The 13,062-nt window shown below is 42.2% G+C and overlaps 1 long non-coding RNA gene across 1 annotated transcript; it reads right to left on the reverse strand.

Annotated features, from left to right (window-relative positions):
* Nucleotides 1-6,584: 6,584 nt before the first annotated feature.
* On the reverse strand, nt 6,585-9,346 carry LOC134432834 (uncharacterized). The gene is made up of 3 exons (XR_010031399.1): nt 9,177-9,346; nt 7,818-7,964; nt 6,585-7,354 (listed from the first exon to the last, which is right to left on the reverse strand). It is a non-coding gene; the product is annotated as an uncharacterized LOC134432834 (long non-coding RNA).
* Between the last annotated feature and the right edge of the window lie 3,716 nt (nt 9,347-13,062).

The raw sequence follows: 13,062 nt of genomic DNA on the forward strand, positions 1-13,062 counted from the left end.
CCATCCAGATGAGGTTTGGGAATGGGAAATCCTGATTTGGGGGAAAAACAAGATGTGAGTGCATTGCCTTCGGAGGTCCCACTGGCCAAGTCCATCTCTAGAAGTCACCGGATGTCTGGTGGCCAGAAATACCTCCAAAAATCAAGGAGTCCAAAAACCTCTCCCAGGAGTTCCCTGTTTCCAGTGTCCTCACTTTGGGCTTATGGGGGTCCCTCTTCTCAGAGCTGCTGGGGGGGCTGTGGGGCCTGGGCATTCCCCCTCTCCCGGGTCCTGCTTACACAGGCTGAGGGTCTTTTGGGGGTCCCAGGGGTGAAATTATGATGCTCGTATCCCCATTTGTCTGAAATAAGCTTTGCACCTTTAACACTGGTTCTGAGAGCAGAGAGGGAGGAAGAAGAAGCACGGAGTTTGTTTTCAGAACCTCTCTCACTCCTCCACATTCCTGCTCCTCTCTTGTCTGCAGATGGACAGACAGCGGGACAGAGCCCTCCTTTGCTGTTAGTCAGTTTGAGCTAGCAGAGGAAGAGAAGCTCCCTGGACTGTGGTTTTTGGTTTATCCTTTTCTTTGGACCTGTCTAAACCTGCTCTGGATTGAACACCCAGAAGAGCACCAGGTGCTCACACCTGTGCCCCACCGGGGCTGGGCCACGGCATTTCCAGCCCCAGAGAGACTGATAAGAGACTGATAAGAGACTGAGCAAGCCATGCTACAGCTCACGGAGGGACTTTGTGAGTTTGTCATCTCTTTTGGAGCAGCAAGAGATTTTATTGTTTAATACTGTTCATTTTGGGGGCTGGTGAGTGCTTTGCCTGTTCAATAAACAGTTTTTTCCACTTCTCTCAAAGAAAATACTTTTCCAGAACCAGCTGGAGGAGGGGCCACTTGACTTTGCTCTTCTACAGGAAACACCTTTAGAGTTTTTCCTCCCAAAATTGCCCTAAGCCAGGACATTGGCTTTGAAGGTCCCACTGGCCAAGTCCATCTCTAGAAGTCACTGAGTGTCTGGTGGCCAGAAATACCTCCAAAAATCAAGAATTCCAAAAACCTCTCCCAGGAGTGCCTCGTTTCCAGTGTCCTTATTTTGGGCTTATGGGGGTCCCTCTTCTCACAGCTGATGGGGGGCCTGTGGGTCCTGGGCATTCCCCCTCTCCCGGGTCCTGCTCAGGCATGCTGAGGGGGTTTTGGGGGTCCCAGGGCTCACCCTCCCCTGGTTCTGTGGAAATTGTTTTTGTGACACGTGCCAATTGGGAATGGAATCAGCAAATGCTTCTATCTGCTGTGTCCAAAACAAGACACAAAGAAAGGTTTTGAAACTTTCTGACCAAATAGACAAATAAAGCATCAAAATCAAAGAAGTATAGTAGAGCAAAAGAGATGAGGCAGCAAGACGACTGATGCTTAGAATAAAATAGAGGAAGTTGGGGTAAAGCTAAGAGATATTGTAACAAAGCAATTAAAAGCTTATGTATAATAAAAAGCTTGATGCACTTGACAAATCATGTAGCAGACACCAGTGCAAGGCCTCCCTCCAGACAATCACAAGAAGGATAGCAATCAATGACCACCTAGAAATATTGTGAAATTACTGCTCCCAGCTTATTGATATTTGCTAATTTGGACTAACCAAGCATATTGGAAAATGCTTTGTAGGCTTAAAAACAGTATATATAATTTACTGAACTGTGTGTGCTATGAGTGGAGCAGTGACTCCCCAGCCACCCAGCGCTGCGTGCTTGCTTTAAAATAAAAGGTATAGAAGTAAAATTCACATTCGCTATTGAAATTTTACATCAGGTGTTCCAGGGTCCCCTTTCTCCAGCATCCCCCCACTCTAGGCACTCAGCGCTTCCCCTGCTCCCCTTTGCACTCCTGAGAGATCCAAAAGTACCCCCTTCATCAAATAAATTAAAAATACCTCTCTCAGCGACACCAAAATATATTTGGGACTCAACTCCTGTGAAAAACGCCAATCACTTGTTTTTAAAATTTTAAAAGTTTAATAGTAATAAAATGGTTCTAAAAACAGTAATACAATTAGAGTAATAATAATTTGGACAATTTGAATTAGGACAATACGAGACAACAAATACAAAGAATTATGGATGTCCGGGTACCTTTTTCTGGGCAGCACGAGCCTGAAAAAGGGCACCGGTTAACAAAGATTAACCCTTAAAAACAATAACCTGTTGCACATTCATACACCTCATACATGAAGCATAAATTCCATTCAAACACAGGATTCTGTCTGGCCATCATCAACTTCTTCCTTCTAATCCTAACAGCCCCTTTGAGGCGGGAAGAAGTTCGTTTCTTCTGGTAAGAGAGCAAAAAATTCTTTTTTCTGAAAGATTCAGGTGTCCTGTGGCTGCTATCTGATGCGAGTGCCTCATTCCTTCCTTTAAAAAAACCTCACTGACATAGTTCTTCTTTTAACTACAAAAGTTACCTTTTAATTACAAGACTACATTTATTATTAAACTGTTAATACAGCACTACTAATCAATACACCAAAATACATATGGTAAATGTGAAAATGCCTGTATTTTATGATTGGCTTTTCGCAAATATTACATGAATATTTTATGTGTTGTGTTAGAAAGTAATGCTGTATTAATTCTCTTAAGTACCATGTTAAATATAGTTTTAGGTTATAAAAATTGTTAAAATAGAAACAATGCCACGTAGGATACTTTTTTAAAGAAAGGACTTCCAGCGAGATAGCAGCCACAGGACACCTGAATCTTTCAGAGAAAAATAATTTATTGCTCTCTTACCAGAAGAAACGAACTTCTTCCTGCCTCGAAGGTGCTGTTAGGATTCAGAGGAAGAAGCTGACACTGACCAGACAGAATCCTGTGTTTGAATGGAATTTATGCATCATGTATGAAGTGCATGAATATGCAATGGGCTATTGTTTTTAAGGGTTAATCTTTGTTAGCGGGGGTCCTTTTTCGGGCTCATGCTGCCCAGAAAAAGGTACCCAGAGGTCCGTAACTCTTTGTATTTGTTGTCTCGTATTGTCCTAATTCAAATTGTCCAAATTATTATTACTCTAATTGTATTACTATTTTTAGAACCATTTTATTACTACTAAACTTTTACAATTTTTCACACACCATAAGCACACGTACCTTTGCTTAAAACAATGCTTGCTTATTTCGAATACAATACCTGCTTGTAAGCCTTAAAACACAACACACAGAGCTCCATTCTTAAGCTTTAACCTTCCTAATATCTTGCTAGATAAACTTTCTGCAGCTTAGAGAGCTATTCAGACAAGCATTAATACACAGGCCATTGTTCTATTTGCCCTTGCTTTTTCTACAGTTTAAACAATTTTTCTGATGATCTATCTCATGGCTGCGCTCTACTCACAGTTCTGCTGTCTCTGAGGCCTGCCTTTTGCAGCTTTCCCAAACCCCTCTGATTTTATGGATTCCCACAGTAAATATCTGCATAGAGCCATATAATACGCACTTTTCATAACTCCGGAATCGGCAAGGTCCAAATCCCAGCCAAATCCCCCTCTTCCCCCCAAAAACCCTCCCGGAGCTGCCGCTTCCCCTCGGCGCTCACCTGCGGGACGCGGGGCAATGCGATGCTGCCGGGCCCAGCCGAGCTGCGGGCTCGCCGTGGAACCCCGCAATGCTCCTTCCCCGGCTGCTGCTCCTCCTCGGGCTGCTCCCTCCGTGCTGCTCCTGTTCCTGCTCCTCCCCTTCCCCTCTCCCTGCCCTTCCTCCCGCTCCAAGCCCGGATCCCCCTTTCGCCCCTCCTCTGTCCCACAGCCGCAGCGGCGCCGGCTCTGGGGTGTTGGAGAAGATGAAACAGGAAAGCCTTACAAATATGATTGTCTGGCAAAAGATTTTGAGAATATGGAAACTATAAGCGAGATTGAAATGAAAGCAAGCTATGAGATCCCTTAGTTACTGAACAACGGGAAAACAACGGTGTGGCCGCTGAAAGTAATCCCCTTTTGATGGAACAATTCCTTCTGCTTGCAGGCAGGTCCCAGGGTCAGAGCAGCCCCTACTGAAGGGGACCACAGAGGAGTTTTTAGGGTTTAAAATGTAGCACAGTATGGTAATGTAATGATTCTTATAGGTGGTATGAAAATGCTGTAGGATTTGTATCTTGTACTAGATTGGTTAGTGAGAATCAGAATATTCAACACAGAAGAAGATTTATTATATTGTAATGGGAACTTTGCTGTTTTAGCTCTTACCTCTCTTACTCTTGCTCTTACCTCTTGTCTCCTAGCTCTTGCCTTTGATGCTCTTACCCCTTTTACTCTCTTACGCTTTTACTCTCTTACCTTCTCATCCTCTCTCCCCCTCTCTTCTCTCGGGCCTGCTCCGAGCTGTGGCTGCAGCTCCGAGCAGGGCCCTGCACCCAGGCCCTTTGCAATAAACCCCAAATCCCAGCAGGGCCCTGCACCCAGGCCCTTTGCAATAAACCCCAATCCCAACAGGGCCCTGCACCCAGGCCCTTTGCAATAAACCCCAATCCCAGCAGGGCCCTGCACCCAGGCCTTTGCAATAAACCCCAATCCCAGCAGGGCCCTGCACCCAGGCCTTTGCAATAAACCCCAATCCCAGCAGGGCCCTGCACCCAGGCCCTTTGCAATAAACCCCAATCCCAGCAGGGCCCTGCACCCAGGCCTTTGCAATAAACCCCAATCCCAGCAGGGCCCTGCACCCAGGCCCTTTGCAATAAACCCCAATCCCAGCAGGGCCCTGCACCCAGGCCTTTGCAATAAACCCCAATCCCAGCAGGGCCGTGCACCCAGGCCCTTTGCAATAAACCCCAATCCCAGCAGGGCCCTGCACCCAGGCCCTTTGCAATAAACCCCAATCCCAGCAGGGCCCTGCACCCAGGCCCTTTGCAATAAACCCCAAGTTCCACGACCTGGCTGCAGAGATCTCTCATCTCCGTCCATCCCGACCGTGCTACCCCCATCAATCCTGCACTGGGGCAGGGGGGGAAACCCCCAGAGTCCCCAGCGATGGGCAGGGGGCTCAGGGCTCGAGGATTAAGATGTACTTGTGTGATAAATAGGTATGATTCGTGCTGATAAAAATTGAAACAGCAATCAATATTGATACAGTAATTAATATTTGAGAATAATAAAATAGTTAATAGCTAAAAGTTGTAATGCCAAAGAAGAGAGGGAAAGGAGGGGCTCCACCCACCCCCCCTTCCCCAGCAGATGTTCTCAAGGACCACAGGAAAGAAGCTGAAGATACAGTTGCTAAAAATGACCAAGAACCTGGTTGGGTCCAAGAAAATGCTAATTATAAGGGACTTATTGCTTTGATATGTAGATGCACTGATACGTTAGTCTTGGCTTACATTGTACTGGCTTGGTGCGCATGTGTAACCCAAAGGTGAATTAAAGGACAACGAAGAAGACTACAGGGCCTTCATCAGCGACGACCCCCAAAGACTTGTGTGACCACCAAACCGAGTGGTGGCGCATGCGTGGCAAAGGTGGTAATGAAGGCGGAGACAGAAAAGTGACGAACCGAAAATAGGAGGAGATGGCGTTTGCACATGGCATATAAGGGGTGACTTTCACTTGGCAAGCTTGTACGTGAAGTGGCAAGGGTCATTGAACCCTGCCCTCCGTACCCCGTGGTTGTTTTTGCTTATGCGATATTATTTGAACCAAATTATCCCTTGTTTATACATTTTTTAAACTATTTAATTAAAATTGTTACTATTTTTTGGCCTTTTTATGATGGGATAATTGGGCAAACATAACACTTGTAATTTTGTTGTTATGTCTAGGCTCTGAAGAAGGATTTGTCATTTTTGTGGAACCAAGATTTGTCAGGACCCAGGACATCCCTCTGGCTGTCCTGAGCAGCCCAGACCCCTGCCAGGGGGCTCAGAGACCCTGGCACAGAGCCCAAAATGCCCCTGTGGTTTTGATTATGACCCATGGAGCATATTACCAATCCGGTATGAAGATCAGCAAGCCACAACACTTTAGGTAGCATATTGGTGAAGCTATTACAGGATGGAAAAGTAGATTCTAGGGTTTTTGGTATGGGGGTTCAGTAGGGAAGATGGTGGGAACTGGATGTGTCCAGCTTTCTCCTTCTTCTTCTTGGCCTCCATCTTCTGCTGTGGTGTTGGCACTTACAGATTGGTTTAGAGTAGAAGCTCACTGTCTAACATAGGTGATAGGTATTGGAAAGTAATTGTAAACATTGTATATGTCGTTTTTAGTATAAAGACATAACACAGCCCTGGGGGAGGCAGAGTGCCTGGAACTGTCTTGCTGAGCTCACCTTGGCAGGACAGGAGAAAATTTTTTATAGATAAGATAAAATAAACAACCTTGAGACTGAGAAATGAAGAGCCCTGACTCCTTCTTCAAGCACCAGACTGGGAAAAGAGACTTTGGAACTTTTCTCAGGGTCACTCTGACCAGCCAGAGATCCTGACAAAGATTAACCAAGGATTAATACAGAAATAGATGTTCTAATCTATCCTTGCAGTTCTGCTGGTCCCTAGGAAGGCTGGTGGGTGATTTATGTCCGTGTTCAAATATTTAAAGCAACAACAAATAGTCCCACACTTTATATTTCAGATAAACAATTTAATGGCATCTTCACATTGGTTTCACAATCTTATAACGTGCATATTTTACTCCTTGTGAAGCTGAAATCTTTTTAAATACAAGTAATTCTACTGAAATTTTAGAAGTTTCGAAACCATTTTAACATACTGAAAACAAAACAGTCTAAAAAGACAGGTCTAACAGCCATTAAAATGCAGGAAAAAGCAAGAGGACTTCAGGTAAAAGAACATTCATTTAACAGCTACATTTCTTCCACTAAGTAGTTATATGTTAAGGAAAACAGAGTAAATGTAAAAGAACAGAAGTTCTTTGAAACCAGAATTTCTAATTTCTAAGCCAGAAGCAGCTTTGAAACAACTTTCTGTGTAGTTCTATTTATTTCCAAATTTAAAATTGGCTAATTTGTGTCCCAACATTTTGAAGCACAAGGGAGGAAAGGTGGAAGATGCTCTGCAGGGGTTGCAGTTATAGATCTATAAAGTTTATATGTGTAAAGGAATGAACACAGTATTAAACACACTGAGTATGACAGAAAAATGCAACAAAGCACCAACTCTGAGAGAAAAACAGCCCTGCAAGCAATGCCAGAGCACTGGGCATTTCTGGATTTTAAGCAAAGAGCATCTTTACAGCATCTTTACAGCATCTTTAATTTTCCTTTTCCTGTCCATTTTGGAGAGCGCAGTCCAGCCCGCCTCGCGCATCCTCCTCATGGTTTTGAGTTTCAGAGCAGAGCCTGGAGATTTCACACTGCATGGAGCTGGGCTCTAGGAAGGAAAATAAAGCCATCCTTTCGTTTCTGTAAACAATCTGATTAACTGCTTGGTTTAATCTTAGGAAAGGCTAACATACCTTTTTTGGTGCTGTGGAATGTAACTGTGAAGCTTGTGGATAATCTTTGTACAAATTTTTAAACATTTCTTCTTCCGAGACTATGCTCTAATAAATTAAAAAGTTACTTAGTCACACTATATTAAAAATACTTTTTCTTTCCCCCTAAGGATATTAGACTATGAAAAAAAAGATGTCATTATGAGGCATAACAGTTCAATAAAAAGAATGTTAATTATATACATACAATGACAATTCCAGAAAGAACCAATAAATTAAAAATATACACATAAATATTGGCTGGAATGTGGAAGCCCAAACTCTTTATTTCCATTCTCAGCCCCAGCAGTGAGAGCTGCTCAGAGCTGCTCAGCACATGATTTGTTCTCTGGCTCTTACCAGGAGGTCAGTGTGCTCAGAGCTGTCTGACTCAGTGTCCAGCTGCACAAGCACTTTCTGCTTTTTCCTGCTGCTCTGCCCTGCAGGCAGGTTTGTGCTTCTTCCACTCTGCATTTTATCCATTGGAGGAGTCTTTATAACACATGTCTGGGAAAGAAAATGTTTCTCTTTTTATATTATATTTTATGGGGTAAGTATGGAATCTAAAGCCAAACTCAGGACCCAGTTGACAGTCTGAGTGTCCCAGAATTCACCTGAGAGAAATGGTGGAACTCTGATCTTTCCATCCAAACATGAAGCAAAGACCCAAACAAAGTGGGGTGGGGTGGAAATATCATTTTTTATATTATTTTTGTTGCCAAATGAGGAGAATGAAGGGGAAGCTATGGAAGAGCTGAGTTTCATGGCACATGGTATTTAAGTTCTCTGTGCTTATCTGCAGAAATTCAGGTTATTCTGAACTGTAGCCACTACATTGGACTCTATCAAACATCAAAGAAAATGGGAACAAAACTGCAGGAAAAGGCTTTCAGAGAAAGATTGATAGCTACATCAAGATTGGTGTTATTTAAAATAGTCTTTTCACTAGAAGTGAAACTGAGAAGCATTGAATGGTCCAGTGCAGTCCTTTTTTAGACAGATAACATCAAAATGGTGCTGGATTCCATTGTTCCAATGTGAAAACCACAAGTGAACTCCTGACAGGGAAGAAGGGTGAGTTCTGCAATCAGGACTACTTTGATACTTTGACCATTTTTACAGCTGTATCAGCTTTTTTTTCTTTCATAGAGGAAAAGTGCCTTTACAAATGGACACTTTTAAAGACTAAGTAAATCAGTTCTAGAGACATTAAAAAATCAACAACTGAGCAAGAAAAATTACACACTGGGAGAGCCCTTCCAGAAACTGCTGTCTAATATCTCCATGGAATGGTGTGACCCTTTAAAATCCCTTCTTATCCCAGGGGGAAAAAATTCATCTACAGAGAAGTAAGAAATATAGGCAGAAAAATGCAACAAGAAAAATTCACTGTTAGGAGTTACAAAACTTCAATGTTGGACTGCCCAAGAGGCTTCCTGTACTGAAGGAGGCATTTTTTATTTTTATTTTAATTTTTGTTTATTTCAGGAATATAATTTGGAGATTTTCTATTTTTACATGAATAGATTCACTGTATAGATCTAAACAAGGTTTAGGAGTCAGGAACATAAATTTGTATTTTCTATAATTTAAAAAGATTGAAGTCAAAAGCATTCCAATGTCTTTTGTTGAATGCAAATAAATTCTCATGGCACTTCAATTGATTCTACAAATGTAAATATTACCAAATTGTAGAAGCAATTAAAAAGTTAAAGTTACCTTGTGTTTCTTTTCACTGTCAGGAATCACACTGCCAGAGTGCTCTTTTACAAGATTCTCCTACAAAAGAGTTATGTGACAGCAAGGAAATATTGATTTGAATTCAGTTGCTAAAAATCTTCTTGGTGTAATTACAGAGCACAGTCTACAATCGCAGACTGCTACAAAGTTCACACAAAAATATGACCAGGTTTGGTACAACCCCAGCAATCAAAAGTCACTGAAAAACTTTACAGTTTAGGGAATGTTTTTGCTTTAGCTAGTTAAAATTAACTAAAATAAAGGAGAGTTTTGCTTTGTTGTTTGTTTATTTGTATGTAATCTATAATCACAGACTGTTACAAAGTTCACACAAATACATGACCAGATTTAGCACAACCCCAGCATTCCAAAGTCACTGTTTTTCTGTTCAGTTTCATTTCTTACCCAGCTCCTCCCACAGCACAAGCCCAGGCCACACCTCTCACCCCCGCTGCTCAGTGAAAAAAAAACTCCACCTTTTCTTCCATTTCTGCTCTCAGCTGTTCCTTAAGAGATGACAGTTCCCGTTTCAAACATGACAGCTCATTTTCCTACAAACCATTAAATAAAGGACAGGGTTAACTCTGCACAGCCCAGAAAAAGGAAAACAGTCCCAAGTGAGGCAGTAATTAACAGGGACACTCAATAGATACACAGGATAATTCTATTTGCTTTTCAGCCCTATACTTGAAGCTTTGCTTTAGCTTGTTTAACAAAGACTGAAGCACTGTAAGAAACAGGTACTTGATCAGAAGTGTTCAAGGTAATACCTTAAAACCCTTGGGAGAGCAGGGGTGAGAGGGCACAATCTAAATATTTAAAACAAAAGTTTCCTATTCAAACATGACACACTACCTGGAGGAGCAGACAAAAACACACTGCTACTGCAATTCATTTTTAGAAACATTTTGAGTTTTTAGTGCCCAGAATAAGATCTGTTGCAGCAGGTTGGGTGGGACTGCTACTGGTAAAAATTAAAAGCACACTGGAAGAGTTCCCAGAGAATGTCTCTGGTGGGAAGACCCCAGAGCACAGCAGGAAAAGAAACTCTCTAAGCAAACTGAAAAAAGATCTTTAGAAGTCACAAACTGACTGAAGGTCATATCTTTTGTCTCTCTGTGCTGTTGGTGGGCAAGAGGGAGGGATTGGAAAAAAGGTGTTTTAAGGATTTTTTAAAATTCTTATTACTCACTTTTAATTCTATTAATAATTTTTTATACTATTTATTTTGAATTTGCTTTACGCTCAAAGTGTTTTTCTTCTAATCCTTATCTCAACTCAGTCCTTGAATTTTTCTTTCCCCTCCTCTGCTCAACAATAGCAGAGAAAAATGAGTAAATGTTTTTTTTGTGTGTGCCTGCACTTAGCCAGTATAAAACCCCTACACAAGGACATCAGCCCCTTCACTGAATTATTGACTGTTATAAATTGAACTCCGCAACGAGTTAAGTTGCCCAATTGGAATTTATTAATTACAGCAAGCATAGGTAATAAGCAAAGCAGCGCTGGGTGATAGGGGAGTTGTGGGGAGTCCAACTCCACCAACTGCCGCACCCAGTATCTCACAAGTTCCCTTTTTATACTGGTCCATTTCCGTAGACGTGTTCTTCCCTTGGCGCATGCTCCAATTGTTGCTAGGGGGTCGTCTTCTACCCTCTGGTGGTCGCTGGATGAAGGCTTGAAGTCTTCCTCAGGCCTGTACTCTTGACCTCAGAGCTCTTGCCTTCCTTATATGGGGTGGTGTTTGGCTGGTTTCTGTTTCTCGGCTAGCTCTTCTTAGTTCCCAAAACCTTAGCCTTTTGCATGGTTAGTGTTTGCGCAATACATGGTTGAATTTAGCAAACAATAGTAACTTGATATATATTATTTTTAGGTTATGCAGTTATGTATTTCTTAATCATATGGTTGACCATGTATCTCTTAATCACAATCATACGGGGCTGACCATGTATTTCTCAATTACATGATTGTCTATATTGGGGTTTAGTGAACAGGGGTATCCGTTACAATCCCCCCTTTTTCTATTTATCATTCTGTTCACTAAACCTTTGAAGTTCTTTCCTATTTAAGTCCAAATAGTCCTCTCCTTCTACGGCACCTAGAGATTTATACTCTGTTTTCATCATCTTCAAATGGGCTGCTTCAGATTGGGAGTTCACTAAGCTAATTATTTTATTGAATATTCATGGCCCAAAGGGCAACCCTAACAACAGCAAGATTACCGGTCCGGCAATGGTGGACAACAAGGTGGTAAGCCATGGAGAATAGTTGAATAAAGATTAATACCTAATTTTGTTGGGATTTTCTCTCTTTCTCTCTCTTTTCTATTTGTTTGCATAATTCGGCCATAGTGTCTACTGCTATTCCAGTAGTATCTACATATGTGCAGCATTCCTCCCGAAGGGCTACACAAAGGCCACCTTGTTGTAAAAACAGTAAGTCTAACCCCCTTCGGTTTTGTAAAACTACTTCCGAAAGTGATCAGAGCGAGTTTACCAATTCATTAATAGATTTATCAATTTTCTCAAGATCCTCATCTACAGCGGCTCTTAAAGCCTTAAACCTCTGTTGTTGATGTACAAGAGTTGCCGCGCCTGTTCCTATCCCAGCTCCCCCAATGGTTAATAATGCCGCAACCGTGCGGGCTGCAAAGGGTTCTCGTTTTTGCAAATGATGTTTTGAAATATGGCTTTGGGAGTACACGTATTCCCTGGGATGATAGATAATCCGGGGGACTATTATTACCTGTATGCAAAATTCATGGCTTTCATTAAAGGCTGTTATAGAGATACAGGGGGTCACGCCTAGGGTATTATATACCCATTTGGTATTAGCTGCCAGAATTAACCATTCAGCTGGTCTTAAGGTATCCTGCACCAATTTAGTTATTTGACACAAATGTTTCTTATTCCCTGGAACAGTTCCAATACATCTCCCTTTTCCAGTTACTTGTGATAGGGTAATTCCCGGAGTCCTATCCTGCCCTTTTTCCACAAACATCGTGCAAGATTAATCCCATTTTCAAAGTATGTTACCTCCCTCGTCAGCCGAAGTCACTTCTACCTGTTCTACCTGCGTCTTGTTATTTTCTATTTCATTCTCTACCCTTCCTAAGCTATTACCTGAGTTTGCTATCACATGGTTGGGTCCAACAGGTTCGGGGTCATAGGGAACAACTTCCTTTTTAATGAGTATCATCCCTCCTTGATCTCTCCCTGGTTGCCATATTTGGATTCCCCAGGTTTTTCCTATTAGCCAGCCTGGGTAATCTGGCTGAGTGACATTCATATATATATATAAACTTGCATGATCCTGAGTATCCCCTCCCAAAATTGATCTGTCATATGCATATTGTGGAGGGGTACACCCCGGAGGGCCTCTTCCAACCTGTAAAAATCTGTCAGGTCCTTCCCCTGGGGTGAATCCCTGAGCTATTGTTTCACAGCCCCAATATCTGCAATAATTATACCCTGGGTAATTGCAATAGACTTTTCCAGGGTTAGAGGCTGGGCACATGTAAAAATCGATGTAGGAACCGACACTTGGGAGCGTAGTTCCCCAGGAGGTGATTAACTGCGTTAGGTTTACTTTAAATGAAGGGGGTCCCGTTAGTGTGATGTTACTGATCACAACCTGATCTTCCCACCTAATTAATGACCATTTAAAGGGCTCGTGTGTTTGAGAGCTACAATTCCCAATAGTTAACATTATTAAAAGTATTCTAAAAATTCCAAGGTAGTTTTTCCAATTGTCATAGCGGCTGCCATAATTTCCCTGTTCCAAATTTTGTTGTTTCTGATATTGTTGCTTTTGCTTAGAGTGGTCCCGAGTTTGTTCAGGTCTTATCCTAGGGCCCTCTCCCCCA

Source organism: Melospiza melodia (genome assembly GCF_035770615.1).
Source record: "Melospiza melodia melodia isolate bMelMel2 chromosome 7 unlocalized genomic scaffold, bMelMel2.pri SUPER_7_unloc_1, whole genome shotgun sequence".
Classification (NCBI taxonomy): Eukaryota; Metazoa; Chordata; class Aves; order Passeriformes; family Passerellidae; genus Melospiza; species Melospiza melodia.